Here is a 13,987-nt window from a genome sequence, read left to right as displayed (position 1 = left end):
AACTAGCTCCAGATTCAGTGAGAGACATTGTCTTGAGGGAACAAGTATTATAGAACAAGACACCTGAAGTCCATTTCTGGCCTCCATACACATAGGTACAGGGACACAGACCAGTAGAGGCCATCTGAATATATGTGACAAAGACTGAAAGACAGAGACACAGAAAGAAATACACTTACAGTGATAAATTATCTTCAAGTATTACCTTCTTAAATACGGAGACAGAGACCCTGCTTAGTATTACTTTATAGATGATGGAAAAGGGGCTTAGAACATTTAAGAAAATTGCTCTAAACCACACAACTTACAGGTGACAAAAATTAAAAGTGTTTGACTTCCTATTTTGATGTAGAAGAGATAAGGAAAGTGAAAGGCCCTTTATAAGTTCCTTCTTCATCATTCTACTGAAATTAATAAGATAAGGGTAGGGAAAAAATAAAGATGGGAGATTTATTTTTATTCATTTTCCATACCAATATCAGATCCCCATCTCCTCCCAGTATCTCCACATGTAGAACCTCCAGCTATTCCTCCCTCCCTTCACCTTAGATAAGGAAGACCAAACATCTATCTCAGTAACACCTCCCCTTGTTTCTCTAAAAAGTCAGTGTATCATGTCTATGCAGGATTGGAGACATCCTTTCCCACTGAGACCAGACAAAGTACTTCATTTAATGGAAAAGTATCCACAAACAAGCAGGAAATAGATTCAGGGAGAGCCTCCACTCCCATTGTTGGGAACCAAGCTGCTTTTCTGCTACTTTTGTTTTGGGGCCCTAAGTCCAGCCCATGCTTGCTCTTTGATTGGTGTTTCAGTCCCTGAGAACCACAAAGGATCAAGGTTAATTAGCACTGTTGTTCTTCTTGTGGAGACCCTGAATTCTTCAGGTCTTTCCATTCTTCTCCTAACACTTTTCTACAACTCCCCAAGCTCCAGAGCTCCATCTAATGTTTGACTGAGGGTCTTAGCATCTCTTTTCTTTGGCTGCTGACTGGAGCCTCTCAGAGGACTGTTATGCCCTGTTTCTGTCTACAAGCATATCATAGTATCATTAATAGTGTCATAGATTGGTTCCTACCTATTTAACATGTCTCAATTTGGGGCAGTCATTGGACGGCTATACCCTCAGTCTACATCTTTGTTCCTGCTCATCTTGTAGACCAGACACATTTTGGTTTGACAGCTTGTTGAGTAAGTTGCTGTCCTTATACCTTTACTAGAAGTCTTGACTGCATATAGGAAGTGGCCACATTCAGATCCATATTCCCAACTGCCAGGAATATCTGATAAAATTTTTACCCAAAAGCCTCTAGGGATTTCCCCCATCCCAGGTATCTGGCATATCTTAAAGATTACCCCAAATCAACCAGTGATAGTTCCCCTTATCTCTCTCCTGCTCTCCATACATCTGATCCCACACACTGCCACACTACCCTCTTCCCATCTTTTACCCAGTTCCCCCTTTCCATTCACCTTCAATATCAATTTTTGTTTCTCTTTATGAAAAACCATCTTCCCTTGGGCTTTTCTTGTTCTTTGACTTCTTTGAGTCTGTTGATTATAGCATAGTTATCTTGTATTTTACAGCTAATATTCACTTATAAGAGAGTACATAACATGCACTTCCTTTGGGGTCTGTGTTATATCATTGAGGATGATATTTTCTAGTTCTACTCTTTTGCCAGAAAAACTCATGATATCCTAGTTTTTAATTCCATTGTATGAATGAATCACATATTCTTCAGTTTCAGGTTGTTTCCAGTCCCTGGCTATTACAAATAAACCTGCAATGAGTGTAGTTGAGCAAGAGTTTTGTGGGATGTTAGAGCATCTTTTGGGTATATGTCCAGGAGTTATATAGCTGGTTCTTGAGGTAGAACTATTCCTAAATTTCAGAGAAACTGCCAAGCCAATAGATTTCCAGGATGCTTGTACAAGTTTGCATTCCCATCAGCAAAGAAAAGTGTTTCCCTTGCTCTACAACCTCATCAACATGTGGTGTCCCTTGAATTTTTGATCTAAGCCATTCTGATAGGTATAAGGTGGGATTTCAGAGTCATTTTGATTTGAATCATCCTGATGCACTCAATTTCTCTACTGAAACTCTAAGTGTTAAAATTGCCTTGGAAGATGGCTTCTAGACCCTAAGAGACTAAAGATGTCTCTTAGACCACTAGACTACTAGAGCAAGCAAAACTTTCAATCACCATAAATGGAAAAAACAAGATATTCTATGAAAAAATATATTTCAATAATACCTTTCAACTAACTAACCCTACAGAGGATACTAGAAGTAAAACTCCAACTCAATGAAAGGACTTCTTTTAAATATTGGTGTTTTGCCTGTATGTATCTAAGTATGTCTATGTGAAGTTGTCAGATCTTGTAGTTATAAACAGCTGTGGCCTAAGCTGTAGGAACTAAGAATTGAACTCAGGTCCTCTAAAAGTGCACTCTTAGCCACTGAACCATCTACCCAGCACCCCTACATGGGAATTTAATTGGGAAAGGAAGAGAAAGGTCAATACAAAAGAAGATTGAAGGAGAAGGGACCAAATACACTCAAAATATTTGATTAAATCTCAAGTAATCATATTATTTTCTATTTACATAAAGTATTTAATACATGTAAGTTTATGTATATGCATACATAAACAGCTTATGTGACGATATGCCAATTGGGCTGACAATGCTTCTTCCCCACCAACTCCACAGATATCAAAAGAAACCACATATATCAGCCATGAAAAAACTGAGAGTTGTTGGTACTGAGTAGTGTGAGATATTTCCAAAACTATGTAAGCTTTTAGTGTTGACATTGCTGCCTCTTAAAGGTTGAGGATATGTCCGCACTGAAAAAAGTAACACATTCTTCTGACAGGATTCTGAATATTTGAGCTTAAACTTACATGAAAATTACTTTTTGTTTTTCTAGTTTTACAGTACTCCAAGTTACTATATAAGCTGCTAATGGAGGATACCAAACAATAGTAAAAGCCAGGTACGATGCCCATGAATGACAGTAATGACTAACATGGAATGATATACATAGGATGCAACAGTGGTACTCAGAAATTGGTGGTAACTAATAACTGTCTAATTCCACTTAAGACCTGAACTGCAGGAGGAATATCATTGTGTGGTGCTGGGAATCTGAACAACTATCAAGGGCTAATGAGGCTATCGGTCTTAAAAGAGAACCTGCTACCACCATGTTACTAGACCAGCAAATTTTCTAACTTCAATCCAATACTTGTGCTAAAACTTGCCCACAAACAAGAATAGCTTTCACTTCATATAAGCTAAGCACACCTCTCCAGCAAACAGAGAGCATTACAGAAAAAAACTAGTCTCAATGTAGCTATCAATAGATTATGAGAAGCACAATTCCAAACAGATATATCTGCAGTACTATTTCTGATCCTGAGATCCAGGAAACATATTGAAAGTGGAGCCAGAATGACTGTAAGAGTCAGAGGACCAGGAAGTTGATTGAAAAACTGTGTCTCTTACAGATTACAAGGAAGCTATATTCATGTTACTTCAAGAATTTGACTGCTTAACTGGGACCTAAACAATCACAATAACAACAGACAAGCTAATGTGGAAGAGGAGAATTTCACTGTGTCCCACCCTTAGACATAAAATCTACAGGCAATTAATGACTTCTAAAAGAGAGGTGAACATGTAGTCTTTCCAAAAGATGAAACCATTTTTTTCTGATTAAAAAGATGTTAATCCTGAAACAATGTACCCACATGCAAAAAAGAGACTCAGTGGCTTATAGTTACCTCTCTCCCCGCCCCGTGTGTGTGTGTGTGTGTGTGTGTGTGTGTGTGTGTGTGTGTAGCAAAGATAAAGAAAGAAAAAGACGACATCAGTATGAGAGGGAGTGAGGCAAGACAAAGAAGTGACTACAAGAAGCAGACATAGAGGAGGTTAGAGGAAAAGATGAAAGAGAAATGATATAATTACATTTAATTAAAAATTTAAAAAAATAATAAATTTTAATTAAAGAAATAAAAGTTAGGAGAGGGCAAATCATTATCTTCCATGCAAATTGTTTTTCTGCCAGGCTTATTTCTGTTCATCTACATTTTGGTCAGACCCCACCGTGTTCTATCTACTCATATGGAGATATCACCAGCTGGCAGCTATGTTTCTTGTTTCCTTGAGGTAGATTCATTCCACACAATACAGTGTCAATGTTCATCTGAGATACTTTTGTCTAAATTCTTGCATAAGTCTGATTTCTCTCTAACTCTCTCAATTCCAAAAATTCCTAAAACCTCAAAACTGTTAAAATATCAAAAGGCTCAGTTTGCAATTCTTCCATTAATTACCTATTACACTTACCAGAGGCAATATTGTACACAATTGTAATATGACAGTTACCAGGGAAAAGATGTCTCTGCACGCTCTTTTATTTCAGTCCACATGAACTGTATTTTCTCATTTTCAGATACAAAAAAGTTACAACTTAAGGTTATCTAAGGTAACAGATCCTGGCCAGTGTTGCTTTCTGCTCCACAAATGATAATCCTACAAAATATCTAGGAATTCATATTTCCAGTGCTCATTTGTGCTTTCTCTCTCTCTCTCTCTCTCTCTCTCTCTCTCTCTCTCTCTCTCTGTGTGTGTGTATTTGTTCTCTCTACATTTCTATTGTCTATCGATTTTTGTTGTATTTTGAAACAACTCATAAAAAAGCCTTCTCTCATTTTATTTGTTTCTTCCAGAGACTGTGGTTCACTTGTCAAAATGAATTTATTATTCTGATATTTAGGTATTTATTGTCATAACACTCTACACAATGGATTTTAAAAATTGAGCTGACTGGAGATTCATATCTTTATCAAACACAATTTTTTCAATATAATGCAGGTACCATAAGGTTACAGACACATTGCATTCACATCCAATAACACTCTATAATACTGAAAATAAATTCCCAGAATACTTTTATGGAAAATTTATTACTGGCTATACTTTCTTACTCCAAAACCATAAGTCATCAGTGAGAAGAGGGTGACATTTTATAAATAGGAAAGGCTGCAAAGTAATTTGAGGTAATGAAAAAACCATCAGGAAAGGTAGTATGTACCCAGAATGTCAATACATGAGAGTGAGAGGGGCAATGTTCAAGCTTAAAGGTCATTCTCATCTAAACAGCAAGTTTAAGACATCCTGGGCCTTGAGACTTTGTTCCAGAAAAAAAAAAAAAAAAGTAAAGCATTGGTCAATCAAATATCAGAATACAATTAAGACTGAACCATGTCTCATATGGTTGCAAAATGCCTTCTAAAGAACCTCCAAACTGATATACACAGTAGCTGTGCTGGTTCACATTCATGTCAGCAATGTATAAGACTTCTCTTTTGACTGCATTCTTAACTCCTTCTCTTCCTACTTGCTTTTTAATGACAGCCATTCAGACTCAGGTGAGATGGAATCTCAAATTATTTTTAAAACAGTTGTTCTCTGATAGCTAAATATGTTCAACCTTTTCCCCTTTGTTGGTCATCTGTATGTCTTTTATTTTATAGATATATTTTATAATTTTTTTATTTGCATGTGTGTTTGTTCATGCATCTGTACACTTATATGCAGATGATCACAAAAGTCAGAAGAGGGAATTGTATCCCTGATTTTATGATTACTATGATTGTGAAAAACTTACATGGCAGTTAGGAATGAAATCTTGGCTTCTAGATGATTAGCAAGTACTCTCAACCACCAAGGTATTGTTCTATCACCTGAACTTTATTTTCAATGAATTGTATGCTGATTTCATTACCCCATGTAGCAACTATTGCTAGATATTTGTCTGAACAATGAAGTCAACATGTGACTGAATAACTTGCACAACTACATTTTTGTAACAATATTCAAATTAGCCAAACCGACCTAGTTTTTCAACAGCAGAATAAACAATGAAGTAACCATGACATGTATGTGCAACAGAATTATTTTTAGCCAGTAGGAAAAATAAAGTTATATCATTTGGAGAAAAAAATTATGCAACTAAATGTAGTCACAGTAAGCAATGTAATCCAGTTTCATAAAGACAAAGGTCATGTTTTCTTTTTTGATGATACTAGATTTTATATATAAATAAAGCATTTTATGAATATAAAACATGAAAGTAGAAGAAAACCTGTCCGGAAACAAAGGAGACTAGTAGGAGGAAAGTCATTCTAAGAATGGGAAGTGGTCTACAGGATGATAATGTACACATTTATATTCCTGTACAAAAATGTTCCAGTGACCTAGCACCATGTGCACTGTCTCTTCCAAGCAAATCAATGAAAACAATGTCTATGATTACAAGTCATTTTTGTGGAGCTGAGAAGACAGGGTAATTCAAGACTGTTTAAGACCATTTCTTTTTTGTGTATCAAGATATAGTATTCTAAAAGTTTTAGGATATATTTATGTGGAGGCAAAAGTACTATCATAGTCATTTAGATACATTATCTTTCATCTAACAACACACCAACAAGTAGCTTTGGCAACTTTCCCAGGTAGATCTGTGTCCCAAGATGATCCTCCAAATAGCCCTAATTTCCTTTCTCCCACTCAAGAAACTAAGCACCTTCATCTTCTGGGATCTTTTCAAGGAAATCAGAAAAACAAGTAACATACCCACTTGCCATCAGGCAAAGATTTTGCCTTTTTTATAGTATTCACTCAACATCCAGCAAGCCATTATTGCAGGGTCCATGTTTTGATGAACTCAGAAGCTGAGAACTAAGCACAATAGGAACTGCACAGATAGGTATATCAGCAAAGTCCTTGCCATAGACTTGTGAGGAACTAAGTTTTATAGCATACCCCAGAACATATGTGAAAAGGCTGAGCATAGTGCAATATGTTAATCATCTCAGTTCTGGGGAGGCAGAGACAAGAGGACCCTTACAGCTCATTGAGCAGCTAGCCTAGGTTGTTTAAGGGGTTCCACAGCAAATTCTTACCTCAAAACTTATCTGGGTTGTATAAAAAAAACACTTAAAATTGACTACTATACCTCATATACATACACAGGATAATACAGAGGAAAACAAGGAAAGACAGAAAAAACAAAAAACAAAAAAGAAGAGCTCAATATTTCTTCAAAGGTTGTCATGGCGGGACTTTGAATTTTAACTTAGATCTGGCTTTCAGTAATCTTTCTGGCATCATTAGAGAGAAATTTAAAATAGAGCCACAAAAAACATTATCACTTGAGTGTATGATTCATTATTTTGACATCTCCACAAAATCCCAAGAACTGCTATTGAAAGAGTCATTGGAGAACAATCAGGAAGGAAGTGAAGACCATCGAGTAAATACACAGTGAAGACAAAAGAATATAGCCAATAATATTGACTGAAGAGAATGAAAATCAAAATTCTCTTTGACAAGTCCCTCACGTTAAACTGTAAGCGTTCGAGCCTCAGCACCAGTGGAACCTAGATGGACTAAGTGCCTATAATGGGAACTACATTGAGTCTTGCAAGATCTGCAGCAGTGTCCCAGGGAGGGACAACCTCATATCCAGTACAAAATTCACAGAGTGCTCAAACAGTACATAGCACTCAAATGACATCATACACCTTTCATACAGCACAAGTAGGTAATATAAAGTGGAGAATAGTGTCATACTCCCAACTGGAATGGTAAAACACCTGAGTAGTAATTAGAAATTAAAAAAAAAAAAACTCCTTTATGTGAAAACCACAAATGGCTTCAGGAAGATGTGAACATCACAGGAAATGCTTGGGATTACACAATATGTGTTTTTCATCTGTATTTTACCTGGGACTTACTTTCTCCATCTGACACCTCTAAGAGGGAATGTCATCTTTATCTTGTGGAACGAGACACTACTTACAAATCCCCCACCAGGATTTTTGTATTTCTATTGCATTAATAATTTTTCTAATATATATCTTACCCTAAAAGAGAGTCCACATCAATATTCCTGTTAAACTCCAAGTCTGAGACCTTACAGAACCTAAGTTCAAGTCTTGGATTCACTTTATATTATTTCAGGAATGTGGATAATCCCTAAGTATGCTTTTGAGGAAATTCATTAAGAATCACAGTAATAAAGGTTTGTTAAAAGAGGATGATGCAGTCTAGGGGTTTAGTGCCTAGCAAGTTCAAGGCTCTGAGTTCCATCATCTGCTCCAAAGAAGAGGAGGAGAAAGACAAAGATTGAGAACAGATTTAACTGCTGGGAGGGCTTGTTGGGGTTTCATCTCACAGTGTTGCTCTTTGGCAGCAAAGAGTAAGAGAGGAAGATGAGCCTACTGTGCTGGGATGAGCATCAATTTCTCTGGGCTCTGAAAGAAGGAAGCCTATTGATTCTGCTTTGAATGATTGAGAGCCCATTTCAGGCAAAGTAACCTTACTTCTTTTTGCAACATTGAAAATATTTTCAGAAAAGTAAAAGTGTTATCTAGATTTAAATAAGCTTACATGGAAGAGTGTTGTTCCTGGATTTGATTTTCTCCCAGTGGCATAAATATTAATACACTCACCATTTTCAGGAAGGTGAATCACTAAATCTATTGAGCCCAGAAGGACAGCTAAACTGAACTGCATCATCTCTTGGATTGTACAGTAATGTATACTCCTCCTGGGCACAGTGATGCATTGCCCTCCTGGGCAAAAATTCTGATGGATGTAATTCTACACATCAGTGGAAGTCAGACAGACCTGAAGAGAGTCAGGAAGCAGGGAAACCTGGAAAGTTAGAGGGAAGGCTGTCTGCTTCTATTAGCTGTAGGTTCACCTCCATCTTAAATTCCTTTATTGTTCTTTCTCTGTCCACAACCACCAAGACTAGTCTTGCTACATGGAGGGCAAGGAAATATCTGGTGATGAGGCTGTGGTTGCCAGTCTCTGTGCCAGTAGGCACAGAGCTGAGTCACTGCTGATCTATGATAGGGAATTACACCATGGACATGTAGTTAGAGATAGAAGTAGACAGTTTATTTAGAAATGGAAAACATTTCTGAGAATAAGAGTAAACTAAACAAATGGGGGAAAGCCTCTGAAGCACAATACCATTAAGCTTATGTCCGTTATTAGACATCTACATAAAACTGACCTGCTCTGTGTCTGTGTAACGTGGACTTTTATGACACATGCTGTTCATTACATGTAGCACAGATGGAAAAGGGCTTATAGTCTTTCTCTGTTAATTGGTTTCTTTCATATTCATCTTGAAGCTGTGGTTATCAGTCTCTGGTTGCTATATGGCAGACATTTAGCTGACTCTTATTCAAAGTATAACTGATCTCCCAGGAATGTAGTATTCTAAGGAGACAATTGTATCTTGCAGTTACAGTGGATCCAAAAAAAATGGATTTCTCTAGGATGATCTTATATTTGGAAAAGGAAAATCCTGAGGCTTCATGGTCAGCCAAAAGAGAGGCTTATCTATAAATAAAACTTTTCAGATAACCTTGTAGGAGACACTGTAGATAAGATAATGATGAATTGGACTAACATTTGACCAGAACTGGATGGTTGTCGATACTCTAAGCCTAAAAATTGTCTTAATGTCCCATATAAGACTTTATGACCTTATGGAGACAATGAACTCTTTGTTTATCTTTTAATGTGTACATATAATAGCCTCTTTTTTCCTGTTCACTATTATAATGGGATGCTGAGCCTGATTATTTGGGTTACCAGGACTCAGGCTGCAACACTATGAACTTGAATGACAGAAGATTCATCTTCCAAGATTTTCTCAGTCAGTACATTCTCTTCTCAAACTCACTGAACTACCAGTAGCTCACAGCTTTTAATTCTATCCTTGGCAGCTCAAAGACACTCTAGCTGCTCCCTTAAACTTTCTCCTCATCTCCATTAAGCCCGACTATATCTACCCATGGTACTATATCTACCCTAATATTTTGAGAAAATGAAGAACATGGTCTCTTCAGAAACCCCATCATTGCTTCTTGCCCTCTTTATTAAGCTTGTCTTTGGAATTAGCAGTCTTTCTTCTCCTCAGGGCCCTTTCTGAGGTCACTCTCCTTTTACCCTTTTCTCCACAAATCTGCAGCTCTCCTTTGTAAATCATAACAACCCATTCTCCTTCTTCCAGAAAATTTCCACTGTGAAACAAAATTAGTCATGTAGTTTGAATAGAGAAATTTAATCTTTTCTAAAAAGCAAAGGTGACACTGATAAATATTATACCTTTTAATACTAAATGGAGAAAAACAAAGAAACAAAAACAGTATATAGTAAAAGTTACCAGTTGAAAGTTGCCACATTCTGCTGTGGTTGTTGTCTCTTCTCTCATGATAAGTAACATCTAAATATAATCTCTTTGTATAGTTAGTCATGAAATGGAAATAGTCTTTGTAATTCATTGTGTCTTAAATGCCCAGAATGCTCAGGTATTATTCAATATTATCTTCAACACTCCCACAGGGAAGACTGATGTAGGCCTCTTAAGAGATGTTCCAGTAGAGCTGAGGTTGAAAGCATGTACCAAAAGGCTTAAGAGTCTGTATTCAGTCTTCCAAGTTCAGGAAAAAAGTGAAAAAAAAAATAGCTGGCTAACAAATAGAAAGACCAGATATTTCATCCAAACAGAGAAACGTATTTACTTCACAATTCAGAGATCAGCAAAGATTCTGAGTACATGTCTAGAACTTTGTTTACAATACCACTTCACAGGTACAAACACAGAAGGAAATGAGTTTCTTTTGGTATCCATGTATCTTTCAAGCTTTGAGGCAAACTGATCTGTGAAGACTAACCTGGTCCTTGTCCAATTGTTTAAGGATGGGTCTTAAGTCATACAGGCCAGTGTTGCATCTCTCAAATTCCCAAACTACAAGTATGTTCCACCATACATAGTTTATGTGGTACTGGAAATTCATCTCTTGGCCTGGGCAACCCAGCCAGGCACAAAATCTGTGCCACATCCAAAGATCTTGTGAAGAAATTTTAAGCAAAGATTTGAATTCTATCTGGATAGACCTATTTTCTACTGAGAGTGAGGATATCTAACTTGTCCTAAACAATGCATATATATATATTTTTTTTCAAATCGTAATTTTTACTTATTCACACAGGGGTTATAAAAAACAAAAAGGCAGGATGTGGAGAAGGGGATGAGCATGGGTGTTCAGGGGGAATACAGATATCTTTCAGAACAGGGTACTGGCTGGGTGAAGGTTCAGGGGACAGGTCGCTATGACTCTGCCTATGATTCACTTGTCCTTATCTAAGTTGGTATTATTTGCCAAGGCTACCTATGTACAAGGTCTATGACTACTCAGGCTGGTAAATTTCCACAAAAGATGCCTGTTTACAACAGCTTATAGCCATTTCTTTCAATGTTTTTCCATAGAGGCCCAATATTTGGTGTTGATATACATGTATGACAGTTCTATTGCTGATTTTAGGCCTATGGCTGATTTTAGGTCTTCAGTGTGTAAGCAGGGCTGCCACTGACATCTCCTCCCTTCTTTAAGTATAGAAGGGCAGTGGCTATTCTAATTTTCTGAATGTGGGGATAGAGGCCTGACCTCCAGTAATTGAAGGGGACCTTGTAATGGCTCCAGTCACCCTGTTGTTGTCCAGTGAGGCATGAGGATCATACCCATCTCAATGTCTTTTTCCTGGAGAGGGAATACTTTTGACATCAACCCCTATGCAGTCAGGCTTGTCCCTCAGGGAACCCAGAGAGATATTTTTATTTTTTATTTCTATTCCCTTGCAGTGCTTAGCCTTGCTGCCTAAGCAAGAATTCAGATTGCCAGTGAAAGGGGGTTCTGGGTGGCACCTCTCTGCTTGGTCTACGGGCAGAAGTCCCCTCTTTTAGGATTGGTGGAGATAGGTTTTGGGAACACCCTAGATGGAGTAACAACCTCATCTTGAGTCTCGTGGTCCTCCATAGCTAACTTATGATAGTATCTGAATAGGTTTAACTACCAAATTATTTATCTGTTGTTTCACAAAGTTAGTCAGCCTATTTAAGGCCCATGGATCAGAAGAAATAAGCAATAATAACCCAAATAATGGTCCCAAGATGGGAGGAAGTAGGGTTGACAACCATGGGGAGGCTGAAAACCAATTCTTGTACCAGCACTCATCTTTCTCTTTCTTTCTCTGACTTTTCTCAGGGCCTTCTCTGACCTTTTTCATGCTCTCTTTAACCATCCCTGTCTTGTCTATGTGAAGGCAACATTCTTCTTTAAGGGGTGTACACAGTCCAGAGCTGTATGCAGCCTTTTCTATTGTAATAGAGTAAATAAAGTCCAATCAGGATCTTCGCCGTTTTTGGAGGTCTCTGCAGACAGTGAAACGAGAGATTTCTTCAGATTAATGATGTCAATATCTAGGGGTTTGATGTTCTTATCAATGTCCCATTGAAGGTCCGAGTAATATAAGTTTGGAGCCCAGTATCTGGATTAGAACTTCTAACAGCAGACATCACAGGTGATTCATTTTTACCTATACAGGTGGAGACATGGGTTCCTCCTTAACAATGCATTTCTAATGGTATAAATAAAAACTGTGGCTATCAGTGTGGGATCTATCACTTTCATGAAGTTCAATGAATTCTCATTTATTGAAATTTGTTGAGGGCCTGATGAATGTCAGTCTTGATTCTGGGGGAGACAAAAACATTAGTCAACATGACAGAAAGGTATCTTGTCTCTTTTTAGAATCGGCTGGAACCACAGGTGCATGCCATCATGTGCAACTTCTTAATAAACTGAGAGAGATCCAAATACTGGTTGTTTTTATGCTTTCCTAGCCAAGATTTTACTGACTGAGACTGTTTTCAATATTAAGGTGTCCTCTTTGGTAGAAGTCCAAGGATTTGTGCCTACTTAAGTTCAACATATGCCAACCTAAATACCATATTACTTTCAGAAAAGAATTTCCCCTATTTATAATCTACAGAAGGCTTGGCCATGTGTATCTAAATAGAGCATTTAACAATAACATTCAGAAGATATAGGGCAGAAGAAACAAAAGAGAGAGGATTTCATAGTTTCACTACCTGTTGTGATAAAATGCTATCATGAAAAACAATGGAAGGGATAACTGCCTTATTTGGCTCTCAGTTCCAGGTGGAAAATCAAGACATAAGGATTTTGTAACACTGATTACATCATATGAATAGTCAAGAGAAGTGAGCAATTAAGTGATGCATATATGTTAGCACTAAGCTCACTCTCTACTATTCCCCTCCATTTTTCTTTCAGTCTATGGTCCAACTCATGAAATAGTGCTGCTCACGTTTAGGATAGTTCTTCCTCTTTCAGTTACCCTAACTGAGAAAAGCTCTCAAAAGCATGCCCAAAACTCAACATAATTTAGACAATTCTTCATTGAGAAAACTTTAATATTGTATCAAGTTGTCAATTTAAATTAACCACCATACAGGACTGTCACAAGGAATCCTACTAAACCTGAGAGAGAGAGAGACTGTGTTCCCTTTGAGCTATACATTTTATGGTCTTGTGGCTCACTCTGATGGTCAGCCTTTAATTTCCCTTTAAAAGCATTTTATCATGATGAGCCTGTTTTTCTCCATAACCTTGTTCATTGAGAGATATGGTAGAAATTCCCTACAGAATATATTTGCATCAGGAGCCCTGTCATCAGACAGGGAAGAGGGAGAAGGAGCTAGGAGTTGAGAGGAGAGGAAGACGGGAGAGAGCCAAAATGAAGGCAGACATGTATCCCTGTGTCTCTAGCATTATATGGTAGTTATTCATATCAGAAGATTAGACAATTGCCATAACAATTCTAATTGTGTGAGCATCATGTGTATTTGCTAACATATAAATCTATTGATTAATTTTAAACATCTAGAGTTTTGATTTACTTGGTTGTTGGGTAGTATGGCAGCTGACAATGGGGTGGACAACAGTAGTATGGGGCTAAAGTGGTACTGCTCAAGAGCCTGTTGAGATGAGAACACCCGGCTGACAGGGTAGCCCCCTGGTAATGTTC

The sequence above is a fragment of the Grammomys surdaster genome, unplaced genomic scaffold (assembly GCF_004785775.1).
Source record: "Grammomys surdaster isolate TR1022 unplaced genomic scaffold, NIH_TR_1.0 1087, whole genome shotgun sequence".
Lineage (NCBI taxonomy): Eukaryota > Metazoa > Chordata > Mammalia > Rodentia > Muridae > Grammomys > Grammomys surdaster.
The sequence above is the reverse complement of the archived record's forward strand: the minus strand, read 5'-3'. Positions refer to the sequence as shown.